Here is a 17,284-nt window from a genome sequence, read left to right as displayed (position 1 = left end):
GACAGAGTCGCGTGGCTGTAAGTGTCGGGGCCCTCCCTCGGCTTGATTCACGACGCCTCCTCACAGATTCACTGCGTGCGGTGGAGCGCCATTTCTCATCTTGGTCAGGAAATTAAGGCGGTGCCTCGAGATGAAAAATTATCACTTTCCGTCGTCTGAAGCGTTAGTTGGCTAACAAGTGTTTGGGACTTCCCTCCAATGCCGTTAATTTTCCGAACCTTCTCGAGGGACATTCCTCGCGATCTCACAAATCAAAATGAAGACTGGTCGAGAAGTGTACACCTTGCGACAAACTCACAATCCGTACGGGTTCTTGACGGCGAGGGAAAATGAGAGTTGTGTCATTTTTGAACTAATAGTGTAATGACCACACAGAATCGAGTTGCACAACAATGTCTAAAAAATGGACCCGGTTATGTGGGTTGCCTATCCCTGTGTGAAAGACGGACAGACATGGACGGTCCCAGAGCCTAAGATGATCTGCCCTCTCGCTAGAGCGTAATGACGAGGACCACAGGCATATTTTGCTTCTCCGACAATACTGTTAGGTTAATAGCAGGACATTCGGAACTGGTACGTAAATCGCGAGTGGGAGGACGATAAACCTTTCTCTTCGTGGATCTAGAAATACAGAATGCGAACACGTGGATTGGATTTAACTGGCCCGCGAAAGGCGAAAAGTGGGTTTTGAGAACTCGATATGAAAATCTGAGTTCATGACCACACGAGAACAACTCTGCAATTAAAACCAAGTGATGTGGTATTAGTATGTGCAGAATTCATCAACTTCAAAGTTATGTTAGCAAAGATGAAATTCGAGGATGGTCTAGGTGTTGGTTCGTTCGGGATTTGGAAGGAGAGTGTCAAAATAATTTGGCAAGCGGTCAGAATTTTGTAAATTCCACGGTCAGTCTCTCGTGCTGATGTCTTCAAACACCACAAACCACTGTCACGCAAGCCACATACCACAGGCTACTCTTAAATAAGTTCGCCATTAGCAACGATAAAATTATATCAAACGCAATCACAATTGTTACGCTGTGCGTTTTTCTCCTAACTTGTTTTGATTCATCACTATTTAAACTGTTTATTTATTTCAGTGTGGTGTTAGAGGTGAACATAAAATTCGTTTCACGTTCTTTCGTTAAGTTACATTTACTATTATAATTGTTACTGTCTCATTTTATCACGGATATTGATGTGAAATCACGAGCGCAACTCTGTCTTTTAAAATGCGTTTCATTGCTAACGAAAGTCCTAAATCTCAGTTGACCTTTCTAGGCGTCATTTTACAAGCTTGGTGTATAAGACTGAATTATAAGCAGATGCTGCGAAATGATAACTTCCTCTATCAGCCACAGCGCTGGGCAGAGGGCAAATAACAACAAAGCCTCTGGGTAGCAACTTTGCCACTTTCTAGTATCAATCACAGCGATCCTGAGAAATGCGGACATACATCCCAGAGGAATCGTCAGATTTGAACACGAGAAACACATGAGTGGAGTCCATGCAACTTTTATGTCAGTGAAAGTTTCCTTTTTTGACAGAATAGGCAAGTGATGACGCCGTGAGTCCTCAGGGAGTCCGTCCAATGGCGTTTCCGTGACTCGCGTCACAGTGCTGGCCCACTATCACGGCAGCCGATCGCCACCAGAGGGCAGTCTGGCGTGGCCCACGTTTGACGTTAGAAAGCATTGGAGCTCTGACGGACGCTCAGAATTTCAAGGTTGTCCAGGAAGAAAATTTATAAGTTATAAAAGTATGAAGTTCTAGGAGCTTTAGTGCCTGAGGAAATACAATGCATAGCTAACATGGTGGTAAATACGAGGCGAGTCCCAAAAGTAAGTTTCCCTGGGGCCGTTTACAGAAACAAAACACAATTTCATGGAAATATTTATTGCAACAGATACAGCAAGTGTCCAGCTATTTTTCAACATATTCGCCACCGGAATTGAGACATTTGTCATACCGTGGGACCAACTTTTAATACCTGTGTCGTAGAAGTCTGCCGCCTGGGATTGGAACCACTGTGTGACAACCATCTCCGCCTCTCTGTCATTCTCAAAACGCTGACGCTGACCGGACAGGAATTTCTTGAGGTGTAAGAAAATATGGAAATCACTGGGAGCGAGGTCCGGGCTGTAGGGTGGATGATTAAACACCTCCCAGCAGAAATCCTGCAGGAGACTTGCTGTCCGTCGAACCGTGTGCGGCCTAGCGTTATCGTGCAGGAAGACAATACCGGCACTAAGCATCCCGCGCCGCTTGTTCTGAATGGCCCGTCGCTGAAAATTGTCTGCACCAGCGACGCACCATCTGCTTGCTCATAACGTTAGGCCCATAGACCCGGCACAGCTGACGATGAATTTCGATGGGCGCTATGCTCTGTGCATTCAAAAACTTTATCACTGACCGCACTTCACAGTCGGCGGGAGCTGGAATAAGAACCTCCATCTTCAACAGCTGCAACGATGCTTAGTGCCGGTATTGTCTTCCTGCACGATAACGCTAAGCCGCACACGGCTCGACGGACAGCAAGTCTCCTGCAGGAGTTCAGCTGGGAGGTGTTTAATCATTCACCCTACAGCCCGGACCTCGCTCCCAGTGATTTCCATCTTTTCCTACACCTCAAGAAATTCCTGTCCGGTCAGCGTCAGCGTTTTGAGAATGACAGAGAGGCGGAGATGGTTGTCACACAGTGGTTCCAATCCCAGGCGGCAGACTTCTACGACACAGGTATTAAAAGTTGGTCCCACGGTATGACAAATGTCTCAATTCCGGTGGCGAATATGTTGAAAAATAGCTGGACACTTGCTGTATCTGTTGCAATAAATATTTCCATGAAATTGTGTTTTGTTTCTGTAAACGGCCCCAGGGAAACTTACTTTTGGGACGCGCCTCGTATATAGTGCGCATCGTTCATGAGGAAACGAAATAACAACATTGTTTTTAAACAGGGAGATTCATGTCATTTTAGACGCACGATTTCTTACGGCACGTACATCGAGATGTAGATTTTCTGCACATTGAAACGAACCATCACATATTCTTAGATCTTAAGTTATTTGATGCTAATAAGATGCCAAACTAAATAGTTTCTTCGGGAGGAACATTGCACATCAAGAATCTCACAAAACATAGGGTCTTCGGCCTATTACGTGGAGATAGCCCCCCCCCCCCCCCCCCCCCCGGTCAAGAGTACGGCGATGAAATGAAATAAATATGCTGTAGGCGGGGCATAAGAGACGCCTCAGAATTTTATTCTGAAACCTGGAGGGCGGAGTCAACTTGAGAGACCTTGCAATTATGTAAACTTATCTGCGGGGTAGCAGGGTATGAAGTTGTGGACTACATTCGCGTGGTTCACGGTAATTAGCATCTGGTAGACACAAGAGACGAAGAGGAGGAATCTGTTGGTAAAGTGACCGTCTGTTACGTATCGGGAAGGAAACTTCTTCCATTGCGTCAGCTAACATTGCTCCAGTAAAGTGTGTATAAATTATTCTACAGGAGAAGGAAATCTTTTGTTTTTCTTACACAAAGTCTTCCTCATTTCTCCCAATTTGTGGACAGCAAAAAGCACGAGAGTGCACGAAACAACGCGAGAAAATAAAATAGAAACTCAGGGAAGTCTGCAGCAGATTCTTACATTTAAATGTCTCAGGTCGCAGACACGCTCCGTGAACCATGAAAACATTTATGTTCTACACACATCCTTTCGACGTGTACGTGCATGTATGACCATCGTTGCAGAAAATTGTCACGTGATGTGTGACAAGTGCCTAGAGCGATATTTATCAAATAACTTCCACAGATTTGTCCCGACTTCCATAAAATTAGTTTCAAAGTAATTATAACGCATGTTTTACTCCGACTTTAATTATGTACCATTAATTATTGTCCGTCAGAGCAGCAAGGCTGCCTTTAAAGGCCTATTGAATGTAGGACTGTGGAATTTTGTATAGACATGCACTATTTTGTGAAAAGATCACAAATCACATGTGTCTGCAATTAAAGCTGACGGAACAGACTGTCCTGTACCCGTGAGGTACGAAGTGGGAGAACAGAGAAGCAGCTGATCGTGAAAATGGATGGATCTTGCACGCCACTCGCTGAACGTTACGAGGGCTGCAACGCTCACGAAAGGCGGAGACAAAGCAGCGGATAAATTTCGTAAAAATTTAGAGCGCCGACTCGGACGTGGCAGGATGACTTAAGACACGTGTTGAGGAACATAACTGCGAGGTCGGACATTGGCAGATCTTAGAAATGTGGGCGAACATTCACGCGGACCTCGAGAAAGTATTTCGCTCTGCTCCCAGCGAGCGCTTACCAATTAAGCTTCACTTTCCGAAAGCGTAAAATTCATTGATGGACTACATTTCTTCGTTTCCCGGGGGTAAAGGGCGGCCGGGACGTGACACTAACCACTAACCCCATCTAGTGCCGAGGTCAACAATGAGTAGAAGCTGTAAATGCTCTTCCCCCAAGCGCCTACATGAGTCTTGCGCCATTTTGTACTGTTTATGACGCGAAGACGCGAGGGGATGGCTTGGTGGGAGCGAGAGCAGTGTTACCACCATCTTCCTTGAAGAGTATTTCGTCATTCTGGTGCAGACATAATTTTAAAAAAGTCCAGGTCAACCTTGAGCCAATCTCGTTTATTCGCTGTTCTGTGGTCCAGGCACGAGGAGGCTTTCAGCCATCGCACATCCGATTAGTAACCTATTTCTTACACAGCGTCTAACAAGAGAACTGTGGATCGGGCAGGATTCGGGGAGAAACGGTCACGAGCTTTCGTTCTCCGTGCCCGAAGGTGTTTGCGTGCTCTATCATTAGTTTATCGTTGTTACAGATTCCAAGTTTTGAGCTTTCGCTGTCAAACTTTGTCTTTGCCAGCATCACTCCGTAGTTGCTTCGTAAGTGTCGTGACCTGAGACTGCAATAAATAAGGCCAGTACTAAGAAAACTTGTGTTCGAATTTCATTTGATGACGCGACGCGCAATATCAATGTCCTGATTGTCCCCTCACGGAGGAGCGTGCTATCCCGCTCGTCTGTTGACCCGGCTAATTGGCTGTCAAATTGGACGTCCAGCGTAAACAAGACAAAGTCCCGGCAAGACGAGTCCGGAATAAACAGTTAGCGGTCGCCGCCGACAAACTGGCAATGAACTTCCAACGCTCGCAATAAAGAATCACACAAACTTCGTTCATAATCTGTCGGCACTTTCTACAAATTACACGAGAAATGGTTTGTTCCGTCTGCTCGTATTCCCACAGGGCCGTCTCCTACGAACTTTGAGGAAATAAAACCTCGTAGACTGCGATGGTTCGTGTACTGATTGCAACAACGCGGGTCGGAATCGTGCGCTCATCGTTAGCTCTGACACTGAATCGAGATTTTTTTACAAAACCAGATCAAAATCTGTCCAAAAATTATTGAGCGAACAGATGTGACGTCATAACAGCTAGCTCAGTTAAATTGTCTTTAAAACCAGGAAAAGTAAAATAAACGGCTGCAGCTCGCACAACACGTCTCTCTTTCGACAACTTTTCTTTGAAGCATTTTCGTTCAGATTTCGTACACACACCTTTATCGACTTACATTGAATATGTACATGTGGAAGACTACGTTAAAGCAATATTTTAACCAGACCTGGCGTCTGCCGACAAATGTCACCTAAACTCCTGTGTTATCAATTGACAAGAAAACACGCTAGCTGATTCTCTAGTTACTGCGTGCGGATGGACAGACAAGAACCACCAAGACAATCAACCTAATTCTTTCAAAATTTGGTTTCGATAGCACCGAGACAATAAATTTGTGATCCACTGTGACTACTCCGACTTTAAGTGTGTAAGTGCTCAGACGCTTATCCATTTTACCAATTCACACACATACTTCTTTCACTAAAATATTGTTCTTCGTGTTGTAGGTGTCAGAAAAAGAATCCTAAAGGGGGCCAAACGCCTCAGAATCCAGGCACTGCATTGCAGTATAAATCCCTGTATCCTGTTGCATTATTTACAGGACAGAACGGGAGTTGGCAGAAGAGGTTAAAGAACCAAGTTGCATAACCCCCTCAACTAGAACAGCGTCGTTATATATAGCAAGAATCAATAAGTCTTCAATAAATTAGGTTCACCGCGAGAAACACTTTTGCCTCGACGAGACTGCATTTATCTCGTACGCTGACTGCGGTAGTTCCCACAGTGAGACTGCCAGTCAGCCAGTCAGTCAGTCAGTCAGCCAGTCAGTCAGCAGGCTAGTCAGTCAGTCAGTCAGTCAGCCAGTCAGTCAGTCAGTCAGTCAGCCAGCCAGTCAGTCAGCAGGCTAGTCAGTCAGTCAGTCAGTCAGTCAGCCAGTCAACCAGCCTGTCAGTCTGTCAGTCAGTCAGTCAGTCAGTCAGTCAGTCAGTCAGCCTCACAGGGCGACGGATGGCGTGCTAACGCGGGGATCATTCAGCTATACCAACTATGGAACTTAACTACACGAGTCATTCAACTCTGCAGACTAATTCGGAAATATATACTGATCTTGGAAGACCTAGTAACAGGTGGGAAAAATGGAACCTGAAGAAATAGGGTGGTTGGGTGTGGCCTGGATTAATCTGGCTCATGGTAAGGTCCAGTGGCGGGATCTTGTGGAGACAGCAGTAAGTAATCGGTTTCGATGAAATGGGGAAAATGGTTTGCGAGATAAGCGACTATCAGCTTCTCAAAAACAACTCGGCCCATGGTGCTGGTACATACAAAAGTCTGAACCAATTTATGCTCACAATACAGATGAAAGATTTTATCCTCAGAGGTCATAAAATTCAAATAGTATTAAAAATTATATTAAAATTGGCCGTCAATCACAATATAAGATAATTAAAAGATTAAAATATCATTTTTCGTTCCGTATCGAGTACTCGATTTACATATGGAACATTTACGACATGTTTCGGCTATCATATAGCCGTCATCAGGTGTTACATTATAAACTTTTTAACTGAATAACTGATTTTTACTGATATTTAATGATGATTTTTATTTTTCATTTTTCTTAACATGTTCTCGTCCTTCATATTGTATCTTCATCCGTTGTTGTGTCACATGTCACTAATATAATTGTATGTCGTAGTGATGCCAATGTTGTGTATATTGGACTGTGAAGTAAAGGTTTCAAAACTATTAATGAAAATTGAATATAGAAAACAAAATAAAATAAATAGCTGAAAGTAATCATGTAAACCTACCCAAGAAGTAATATCGTAGCAGTATTAGGAGAGACTGGAGTTATACTGTATCGGATCGTGGCTGGTTATCGACTGCGGTGCTAGTGGGTGAAAGGTGGTTTGTCAGGGTTGGGGTCAAGGTAATGGAGTGCATTAAAAATGGGGTTGTTAAGTAAAATATTATTATCATTAAGGCATATGTTTTGTTTATAAGTTTGATATATGTGATATTTTTCTATTGTATCTCTGTGTTTTTTACTATTTTTAATATGTCCATTGTTTCATCAATTGTGTTATAAGCATGTCCTGTATTGAGAATGTGTTTAGAGTATGCAGAACTATCTTTATTGTGTTTTATGGCTGCTATGTGTTCTTTGTATCTGTGTGTGAAAGTGCGACCTGTTTGACCTATATATATTAGAGGACAATCTTTGCATTTCAATTTATATATACCTGGTAGTTGATATTGGTTGTTTATGTTCGTTATTGGTTTTTGTTTGAGGATGTTTTTTATTGTGTTTTTAGTTTTGTAGGCCGTTTTTATTTTATTTTCTTTAAAATAATTTAGTTATGAATTTGGTTTCTTTACCTATGTATGTAAATGTGGCCCATTTATTTTGTATGTTTTCGTTTTCGTTGGGTTTTGTTGTATTATTAGGTTTTTTATTTAGTTTGTAGTTATTATATCCGTTTTCTTTAAGAATTTGTTGAATGAAGTTTAATTCTATTTGTTTGTTTTTTATAGATATTGGATATAGATTTTTTCTGTTTAGTAAGTAGTTGATAGCCATTTGTTTGTGTTTAATGGGGTGGCAAGATGAGGCATGAATTATTGTGCTTGTATTTGTAGGTTTTCTGTAAATTTTGAATTCGAAATTGTTTGTTTTTCTTATTATGGTTAAATCTAAATAGTTTAGTGAGTTATTTTGTTCAAGTTCTAATGTAAATGGTATATTTTGATTTATGTTGTTAAATTCCTTAAGTACTTGTTGAATATTAGTCTTTTTTGTATTGTAAATTATTAGTATGTCATCTACGTATCTACTATAATATTGAATATGGTTTTTATTTAAAATGTTTATTATATTATTATGTTCTATATATTGAAGGAAAATTTCAGATAATATGCTTGACGTAGGAGCGCCCATAGGTAGTCCTGTGTTCTGTTGCCAATATTTGTTATTAAATTGAAAGTAATTCTGATTTATAATGGTGTTTGTGATTATTTTGATTTCATTTATTATTTGTATATTAATATTATGTTTACTTAAAATATTATGTATAATATCTAGTAAAATATTTGTAGGAACGAAAAATGATATTTTAATCTTTTAATTATCTTATATTGTGATTGACGGCCAATTTTAATATAATTTTTAATACTATTTAAATAAATCACAATATGACGCACCTACAATATCTCATAAAATTCAGTAAAACCGGAAAATATAAGCCTCGTCCTCCTCTTGTCGTTTCGGATGAGGCAACTTCGCCTGTTCCGGTCTGACTATCTGCTCTCAAATATCGCCGCATGCCGTCACAGCACAGTGGTTAGCACTACAGCATTGAATTCGGGAGGTCTGAGGTTCGTTTATAGGCTCGGGTCCTGCTACGTCCACCCCCAGCGTAGTCACTTTTCTGGCTGGTCCATCCGCCTGCGGTTACATTTATACAGCAGCCTACAAATAAATATTTTCCTTCAGTCTGATAATTATCTTTCGCTCTCCAAGCTCATTACATGGAATTTAAAGAAGCACATTTGATGTTCTTACAAGTACGAACCTGTTGAATGACAATCCTGGTAAATCTTTACTAGCCTCCTCCTGCGTCTTATTCAAGGCATGCAAACCGACGTTTACGAGAATCCTACAGTCCGTTTTGTATTAATGACATCATAAACTGGGTGGGGGGGTCTTCCTTCAATGCTTCGTGTCTGTATTCTTCCCTATACCTTTGTATAAAGGCCATGTTGCAATGGGATAGTCGTATGTCGATAAATGGTCGAAGCGGTTTCAATTAAATGCCAGGGTACGAGAGGTCGATTTCAAATTGATACGCCGTTTGTAGCACTGAAATTTCTAAATCGTGAATAAAGATTTCACGTCAATTTACCTCGCGATTAGCGGCCAACACAGTAAACACAAAAGGTAGTTATCAGGTAGAGGCCTTTTGTAACGCTGAACAGAGTGTGCAGGTTGGGGAGATTTCGCGAAGATGTGTCCCGTAGCAACCGGTACCAAATGGTACGCTTTAGGGCCACGAAAAAGATTTTAACTGCTGTGTTGCGAGTTCTGAGCTGTCTTCACTCTCCTGAGCTCCGCTGCTCATGTTGCAACGTTGCACGATTTTCCTGTGACCTTAAAGCGTGCAATTTAGTGACGGACACTTCAGATCGTACCTACACGAGGTATTTCCTGTCCCACTGGAAAGTTAAATGAACAGGCTTTAATGAAACAAAAGTTCAGCTGGAAGAATCATGTAAAGGCTTCACTTAGGAGACCGACCAGTGGATGGTAGTGGAAGGTCGAAGGTTAAAATAGATGTTCGGGAAATAAGTGGCTGAGGATGGTGCCTAGTGGGAATTTCATGACAACAACGAACGCCCCGTACCGGAGAGTCGGTAATAAATTATGAGTCTCTCTCTTACTTACCATTGGCAAACACATTTGACTTCTAACGCGTTCAGGCTTGAAGCGAGAATGTTCACATTCAAATGCAGCCGTAAGCCACCCACTTACAGAATACATTTTCCTCATTTCAATTGGCTGTGGAGCTGGTGGTATGGAACCGCCATGTCCCATCACTCCTCGCCAGCGACACGTTCCTTGCACGAAAGTAAATTAAGTATGAGTTGGCTCAGCAAACTCAGAAAATGAAGAGAGAAATTTCAGGAACTGAAGTTTAAAGGTAGCAAATCGGATCTGCTGGGCCAACTGACTGACAATTCATTCTTCAGGCGAGAAATAGGACTTTCCGCACTCTGCAGGCATCGTACAAATCAAAAGCATTGAAAAAAACATTACGCCTGCCAGCGATTCCGATTTCTTTCGACACTCAGAACATTGAACGTCATGTTAAGACGTAATTATGTATGTAAGTCTTCACACTATCAGCATCTTGCTGTGATATCTGAGACCATAAATGTAAACGATGCTTCTCTCAGGATGACTGTCTCTCTTAGTTTGTCTTGAGACTTGGAAGTTAAAACGGTCTTCCTATGTTCCGCCTTCCTATAGGTGGATGGGTATGGTATTTCTCCTGTTTCCTTATCAATACATTTTTCGACTTAACTTAGTTCATTACATATGACAAGTTTCTGCATGTTTCTCCCATCAAGTACCTAAGGAATTAACACAGTTTCTCTTCTACTCTAGCGGTTAGAACGCTGGCCTTGTAATCCTGGGGTCTCGGCTTCGATTCCCGGCGGTGACCGAATTTATAACTTGTGTTGGGCAAGGCCGTGGTCTAGGCAACACGGAGTTTTCCTCGGGGGCTTCTCCGGTTTCTCCGTGGCATCCCAACAATTACTCCATTCACACACAGAAGAAGCCAATGGCAAACCACTTCTGGATCATCTGCCAAGAACGTATATGAACAGGTCCCAGTCCGAGAAAAGTATGGAAGGATCCTGTTCATATGGACCTGTCGTCAGACAGAACACTAAATAAAAAAATAAAATACGTCTATACGGAAGAGTCATCTTACTATAAAAATTTGTGATTAGTCGTTGTCTTCAACCAATTTGTCGTCAAAAAATGACGTCATCAACAATGTCAACAGATATTTGTTTACACGGCTTTGTTGTGGAACACAACAATGCCGAGTAGACAAATATAACGCTTCACAACAAAAAAATCAAAAATATCAAGCCAGTCGCATTATCACTGCTCCAGAAGGAGCACTTAGCATTCTTGAATAATGACTGACAGTTGGCCTAAAACATCATAAAAGTGAAAGAAGACGTTATCAAGTATTTGAAGTACCAACTCCAACAACTTCAACAAGGTAAACTGATACTCATTCGATATATTACGATTACGAAAACTATTATGAAAACTGACTTTATGATCGATTTTAAGACGAAGATTTGCAGGGGTGGGGTTGGACGAAAAAGTTGACTGAACCAGAACTGTTGACCTCTGAACAGTGACGTAAAGAACTACATCAGACATATTTAAGAAATAAAGAAAAGCGAAGGAAGACTTACATTGATAAACGTAGAAAAACGTATTCAATAAGAACAGAAGGGAAAAATAAAACAAACGAAGATTTGTAAGGGTGGGGTAGGACGTAGAAAATTGTTTGACTAAAAACAGTTGGCCTCTGAACATCGATGTAAACAACTAAGACATCAGATCTATTTAACAAATAAGGATAAGCGAAGAAGACTTACATTGTTAAAAGAGACCATATTAATAACACACGTAGAAAAACATACGAAGATTTGCAAGGGTGGGGTTGGAAGTAGATAGTTGACTAACCATGAACAGTTGGCCTTTGAAAAGCGATGTAAAGAACTAATCCATCAGACTTATTTAACAAATAAAGAAAAACGAAGGGAGACTTACATTGATAAACGCAGAAAAACGTATACAACAAGAACAGAAGAGAAAAAAAAGAAAAAGAAAAAAACAGACGAAGATTAGCAATGGTGTTGCTGGACGTAGAAAGTTGACTAACCAAGAACTGTTGCCCTCTGATCAGCGACGTAAAGAAGTAAAATATCAGATTACAGGAAGCGCTCCAAAAGGATTAGCCATCGTTGTCGTCAAAAAATGACGTCATCAAAAATGTCACCTTATATTTGTTTATACATGGGGGTTAGTTTAGTGTCTTACTCAACCAACGCAACCAACCCACTTCGGCGGGTTGGTCAAGTGTTTAAACCCCCCATTCAAGGGGGTTAGTTTAGTTTCTTACTCAGGGGTTAAAACACTTGAATGAGACACTAAACTAACTCCCCTTCGGGACTAACCAAGGTTGGTTGCGTTTTACAAACTTGACCAACCCCCCCTAGGAGCTCCGAAAGGAGCGCCCTGCTCTAGTTCGGCAAAAAAGTGTAACGAAGATGTCTAAGATCCATATCAACAATGTGTAAATATGGATCAACAATAATGGTCAGCTTTTATATGAACTATTGTTACGTTACCTAAGAAACTAACTATTAGTTGTTTGTTTACTCTGCATGTTACCAAAGAAACTAACTGTTATGTCATCTGTTTACTCGGCATTGTTGTGTTTAATTATCGCCGTCAACAATCCGCTTTCGTTATTGCCGAAAGAGCTGAGCTGTGAATCGCTTGTAGAAGAAGTGCGTCGTAGAGTAGATATTATTGTGCTGTTAAAAACGTTTTAGAATATCTGCCCTCCACTCACTGCATTTTAGATTTGATTAAATTGATCATTCTCGGTGGACATCGTGGTCTCCTACAATTGAACAAAGTTTGAGGTAAGGGAGTCCTATTTATAATCATTTTTCATCACATTTAATGTTTTCATCTGCATTTGTGAACTCTTGTAAGAGGTTTAGGCTTGTAGGCAGTTTGTATTCTTAAGGTACCGGAGCCAAAGTTACGAGGCATTAGTCCCACAGCATGTGGCTCAACGCGTCTTTGAATCTCAGTAAGAGTTAGGCTCACACGGTATAGCAATTGTTTTCAAGATTTTACATCGAGGCCGGAGTCGGTACATCTTTACTGACTGCGACTCCAACTAAAATTGCACCCGACTCCACAGCCCTGTGGAAAAGTCCGGGAGAATTCCTGAAAAAGTCCTGGATAAATCCTGGATAAGTCCTAATGTAGTGCCGGAGATGTCCTGGAGAGTTTATGCGGAATTTCTTTGGTCTTGTAGAAATGCTGGAGAAATCCTGGAGAAGTCCTGAAAGGTTATTTGTAATTCCTTAAACGGTGGTGGGTTTGAACATATGCGGGTCGGTTATTTTGGATTCGTTTAAGTTTGATTGGGATAAGTTACATTGTATTACGTAGCGTTGTGGGTTAGGTTGGGTTGGGTTAGGTTTGGTTTGGTTTGGTTTGGTTTGGTTTGGTTATGTTAGGTTTGGTTTGGTTACGATAGGTTCAGTTAAGTTAAGTAAGTTAAGGGTGCGTTATATGTTTTACGGTGGGTTGTGTTGTCCTGGAGATTTTCCATCGTATTCTTCGGGTGGTCGTTGAGACGTCCTGGAAAAGTCCTTGATAATCGTGGAGAAGTCGTGGACAAGTCCTACAGTAGTGTCGGAGAAGTCCTGGAGACGTTATGCGCAAATTGTATTGTCATGGAGAATTTCTGGTGAAGTCCTATATGGTCTTTTGAAAGTCCTTAAGCGGCGGTGGGTTTTATCCCATACGGGTCGGTTATTTTGGATTCATTTAATTTGGATTGAGACAAGTTACATTGGATTAGGTTGCGTTTAGGGTTAGTTTACGTTCAGTTAGGTTTATTTGGGTTAGTTTAGGTTAGGTTTTTATGTTAGGTTAGATAAGGTTGTTTTGTTTTACGTCTGGTTAGGTTTTACCCTGAAGAATTACTAGCCTTGTTCGTGGGGATGTCCTGGAGACGTGCTGGAGAAACAGGGCTGTGTTGTCAGTAATAAAATCCCTCACATCATTATTTTGTCCGTATGTTCTAACTTTTTGAGAAAGCAAACGCATTACATCGCTTGCCGGCAAATTTCTACAGCTTTCTAACCTGAACTCTTCTATTTCAATGAGTACAGCAAAGAACGCGAATGGGGGCATTTATTTTTCTAGGTAGTAGATATCTTGTATGACCGCCACGGTGGTCTAGCGGTTAGAACGCTGGCCTTGTAATCCTAGGGTCTCGGGTTCGATTCCCGGCGGTGCCCGAATTTATAACTTGTGTTGGGCAAGGCCGTGGTCTAGGCAACACGGAGTTTTCCTCCGGGGGCTTCCCCGGTTTCTCCGTGGCATCCCAACAATTACTCCATTCACACACAGAAGAAGGCAATGGCAAACCACTTCTGGATCATCTGCCAAGGACGTATATGAACAGGTCCCAGTCCGAGAAAAGGATGGAAGGATCCTGTTCATATGGACCTGTCGTCAGATAGAACACTAAATAATAGATATCTTGTCATGACTGAACGTATCCGTTCCCGCTACACTTCATGGACAAATTTCCCTTTTTCTTACTAGGTGGCAGTCAGTTCGTGAAAGTCGGAGCACAGAAGGGACAGCAATATAAAATGTTTAACTCAGATAATTCAATAAGCCACATACAAAGTGTGAAGCATGCCTCCTGTTAGATCGAAAAGGAAAACCAAGATGCCAACTAAGAGAAAATCATCGAAGAAAGTTAAGCGCCGCGCAGTTTCTAAGAGAAGAAGTAAGTGTAACCTCACCTATATCAATATTCAATCTGAATATATTAGTGGTCGAGACTCACTTTAGGTGTTCTTGCATATGTGTGCAGATTGGTAATCTACCTGAAACATATGACGTTCGTTGCATAAAATACGGATCAGGATCTTAGTTTTGGCATATCGGCTTGGTTAGTGTTTACAATGGCCCTCAAGTTAATTTGCAACGAACGGGACACATCTTGAATGAGGCTGTGTTTTGTTAAGCACAACACAATGAAATCCAAGTCAAATGTGATTGGGCCTCTGGAACCGTAATTTGAACACTTAGCTGGAGAGAAAAGAAGTTGTATATCGTAAGCTGGACTTTGCATTGCATACAAAATGATGGTGTGGTGTGTGCATGTTTGTGTAACTAACATATTTTGAGTTATGACCTACATTAATAAGTGTTTAACTGCTTGTGTTGGGTTTGTAAATACATTCAATTTTTAAATGCTGTGTGATAAACTTTTTCAGGTCGCCCTAGTACTCCCAGAAAAGCAAATTGTAGAAAGAGCTGGAAAAGAAGCAGAGAGAGATAGTTTGAGGACAAGTGGTGTACTTGGAAAGAAGTCGTCTGCCTCAAAGAAATCAACTTCTGGTAGAGCCAAACGCAGCGAGAGGAAAACGTGAATGTTTGGAATTTGGGGTGAATTTCTTCATCCAGATTACCATTTTCACCACTCATCAGTCTTTGTTGTAATGTGCCTTACCAGTTTGAAATGTGTTGCATTATATTCTTTGAACCTCAGATGTAGGATTTAAACCTGAAGCACTGTTAAAATATATAATATAATTCAGGTCTATACACAAACTTTGTTTACAGATGTTAAAATTTAAAATTTAAAATTTGCGCTATTCATCGTTACTACGATGTTACAATACTGCACCTTCATTTACTACATGTTTCGATGCGTAGCATCATCTTCAGGTTTTTCCTTTAAAACTACTTTATATTTCAATGCAAGTTCTTCATTTATTCATCCGTTTTGTAAATTATTGTAGTATGTGTTCTGTTGATCTTTTTATTTTATGTATCTTATGTTTGTTTTTTATTATTCTGTGAATAAATTAATTAACATATGAGTTATTTATTTATATGTAAATAAGTTTGGAATAATGTTGTATATTTGTACTTATAATTAATATACTTACATATAAATAAATAACTCATATGTTAATTAATTTATTCACAGAATAATGGAAAACAAACATAAGATACATAAAATAAGAAGATCAACAGAACACATACTATAATAATTTACAAAACGGATGAATAAATGAAGAACTTGCATTGAAATATAAAGTAGTTTTAAAGGAAAAACCTGAAGATGATGCTACGCATCGAAACATGTAGTAAATGAAGGTGCAGTATTGTAACATCGTAGTAACGATGAATAGCGCAAATTTTAAATTTTAAATTTTAACATCTGTAAACAAAGTTTGTGTATAGACCTGAATTATATTATATATTTTAATTATAAAACACAAACATGACGCATTTAAACTTTAAACTGTAGCACTGTATTATACACAATTGGTGTCCATTGTGTACAATACACAAAAATTGCTGGGCCCTGGTGTTTGTTTACGTTAAAATTTGTTAACATTATTGCATAAGTATCTTGCATGTACTGTATTATAAAGTTAAAACTTTGCATACCGTGTATTGTATTAGAATACAGGGTGAACAAACCAACACTATAATGGACACTATTGCCATACGCGTTTCGACCTCAAGAGGTCATCATCAGTGGCATCAGTCAAATGGTTCGAGCAAATTTAATAATTAAAATAAAAGGTAATTGACAAGATGCTGTTATTCACAGGAGTAAAACTCGCACTTAGCTGTTGATTCCGTTGTACGGTGGCCGTTGCTGGTCTCGGCGAGATGTAGTTGCGTCCTCTGGACCTGTGAACTCCAGAACCGTCGGCGAGAGACCGTCAGTTGGAAATGCATGGGTAAATATAAACTTGAAATCAGCGTGGACAACTATTGAGAAAATACTTTCTCCTGTTTAATGCTAGGTCAATATTACGTTAGAATCTTTGGTGTTTTGTTCGTTGATGATGGCTTTTTGTTGACTATTTTTGTATATATGGAATTTTTCTAAGATATCTAGCATTTTACCTCTAGGAGCTATTCTTAATACCGGGTCTCCAATTTATGAGGTTACGGTCGTGCTTACATTGCGTTATCGGCCGCTGCTGTTGACGTAGGCGGGACTTGTACGCGTGAGTCACGGGCGAGTCAGTTTCGGTGCCGCTAGTAACAGCGAACTACGAATATTTCTCGTTACTAATACATGTTATTACTATATTTTGGTTTAGAACTATATACAGAGATCTGGGAAATTTTAAAGAAGAGGTGCAACGCCATAGAACGACAGAACGTTTTTGCTAAAATTAGAGAAAAGAGATATTTGGCGTTGTACGGGGAGATGAAATCAGGGTGGGGTAGACAGGGTTACACTGGTTGTTGTACGAGGGTGGAGAGGGAGGGATGGGCATGGTTCAGAGCGGGTATTTGGAAGCTGAGAGGGATGAGGGGGGGGGCATGGATGGAAAAATATGCCCTTTATGTGGGGCGACAGAAAGCGAGATTCACATACTATTAAAGTGTACGGAAACCGGGAGGTGGAGGGAACAGCTCCTGAGGAACAAGTGGTTCACCGTTGGTGAAGAGTTGGCCTTCAAGAA

At 40.7% G+C, this 17,284-nt stretch overlaps 1 protein-coding gene and 1 long non-coding RNA gene across 2 annotated transcripts in view; one reads left to right on the top strand and one right to left on the bottom strand.

The window, feature by feature from the left end:
* Positions 1–17,284, bottom strand: part of LOC147872721 (uncharacterized) — a 178,031-nt gene that overhangs the window by 60,501 nt on the left and 100,246 nt on the right. The gene's annotated exons all lie outside the window — the stretch shown is intronic.
* On the top strand, positions 11,497–15,538 carry LOC147872725 (uncharacterized). Its single transcript, XR_015536869.1, has 3 exons — positions 11,497–12,670; positions 14,379–14,568; positions 15,062–15,538. It is a non-coding gene; the product is annotated as an uncharacterized LOC147872725 (long non-coding RNA).

The sequence above is a fragment of the Zootermopsis nevadensis genome, unplaced genomic scaffold (genome assembly GCF_977971745.1).
Source record: "Zootermopsis nevadensis isolate Lab colony 2312 unplaced genomic scaffold, Znev_1.0 Znev_ptg000024l, whole genome shotgun sequence".
Classification (NCBI taxonomy): Eukaryota; Metazoa; Arthropoda; class Insecta; order Blattodea; family Termopsidae; genus Zootermopsis; species Zootermopsis nevadensis.
The sequence above is the reverse complement of the archived record's forward strand: the minus strand, read 5'-3'. Positions and strand labels throughout refer to the sequence as shown.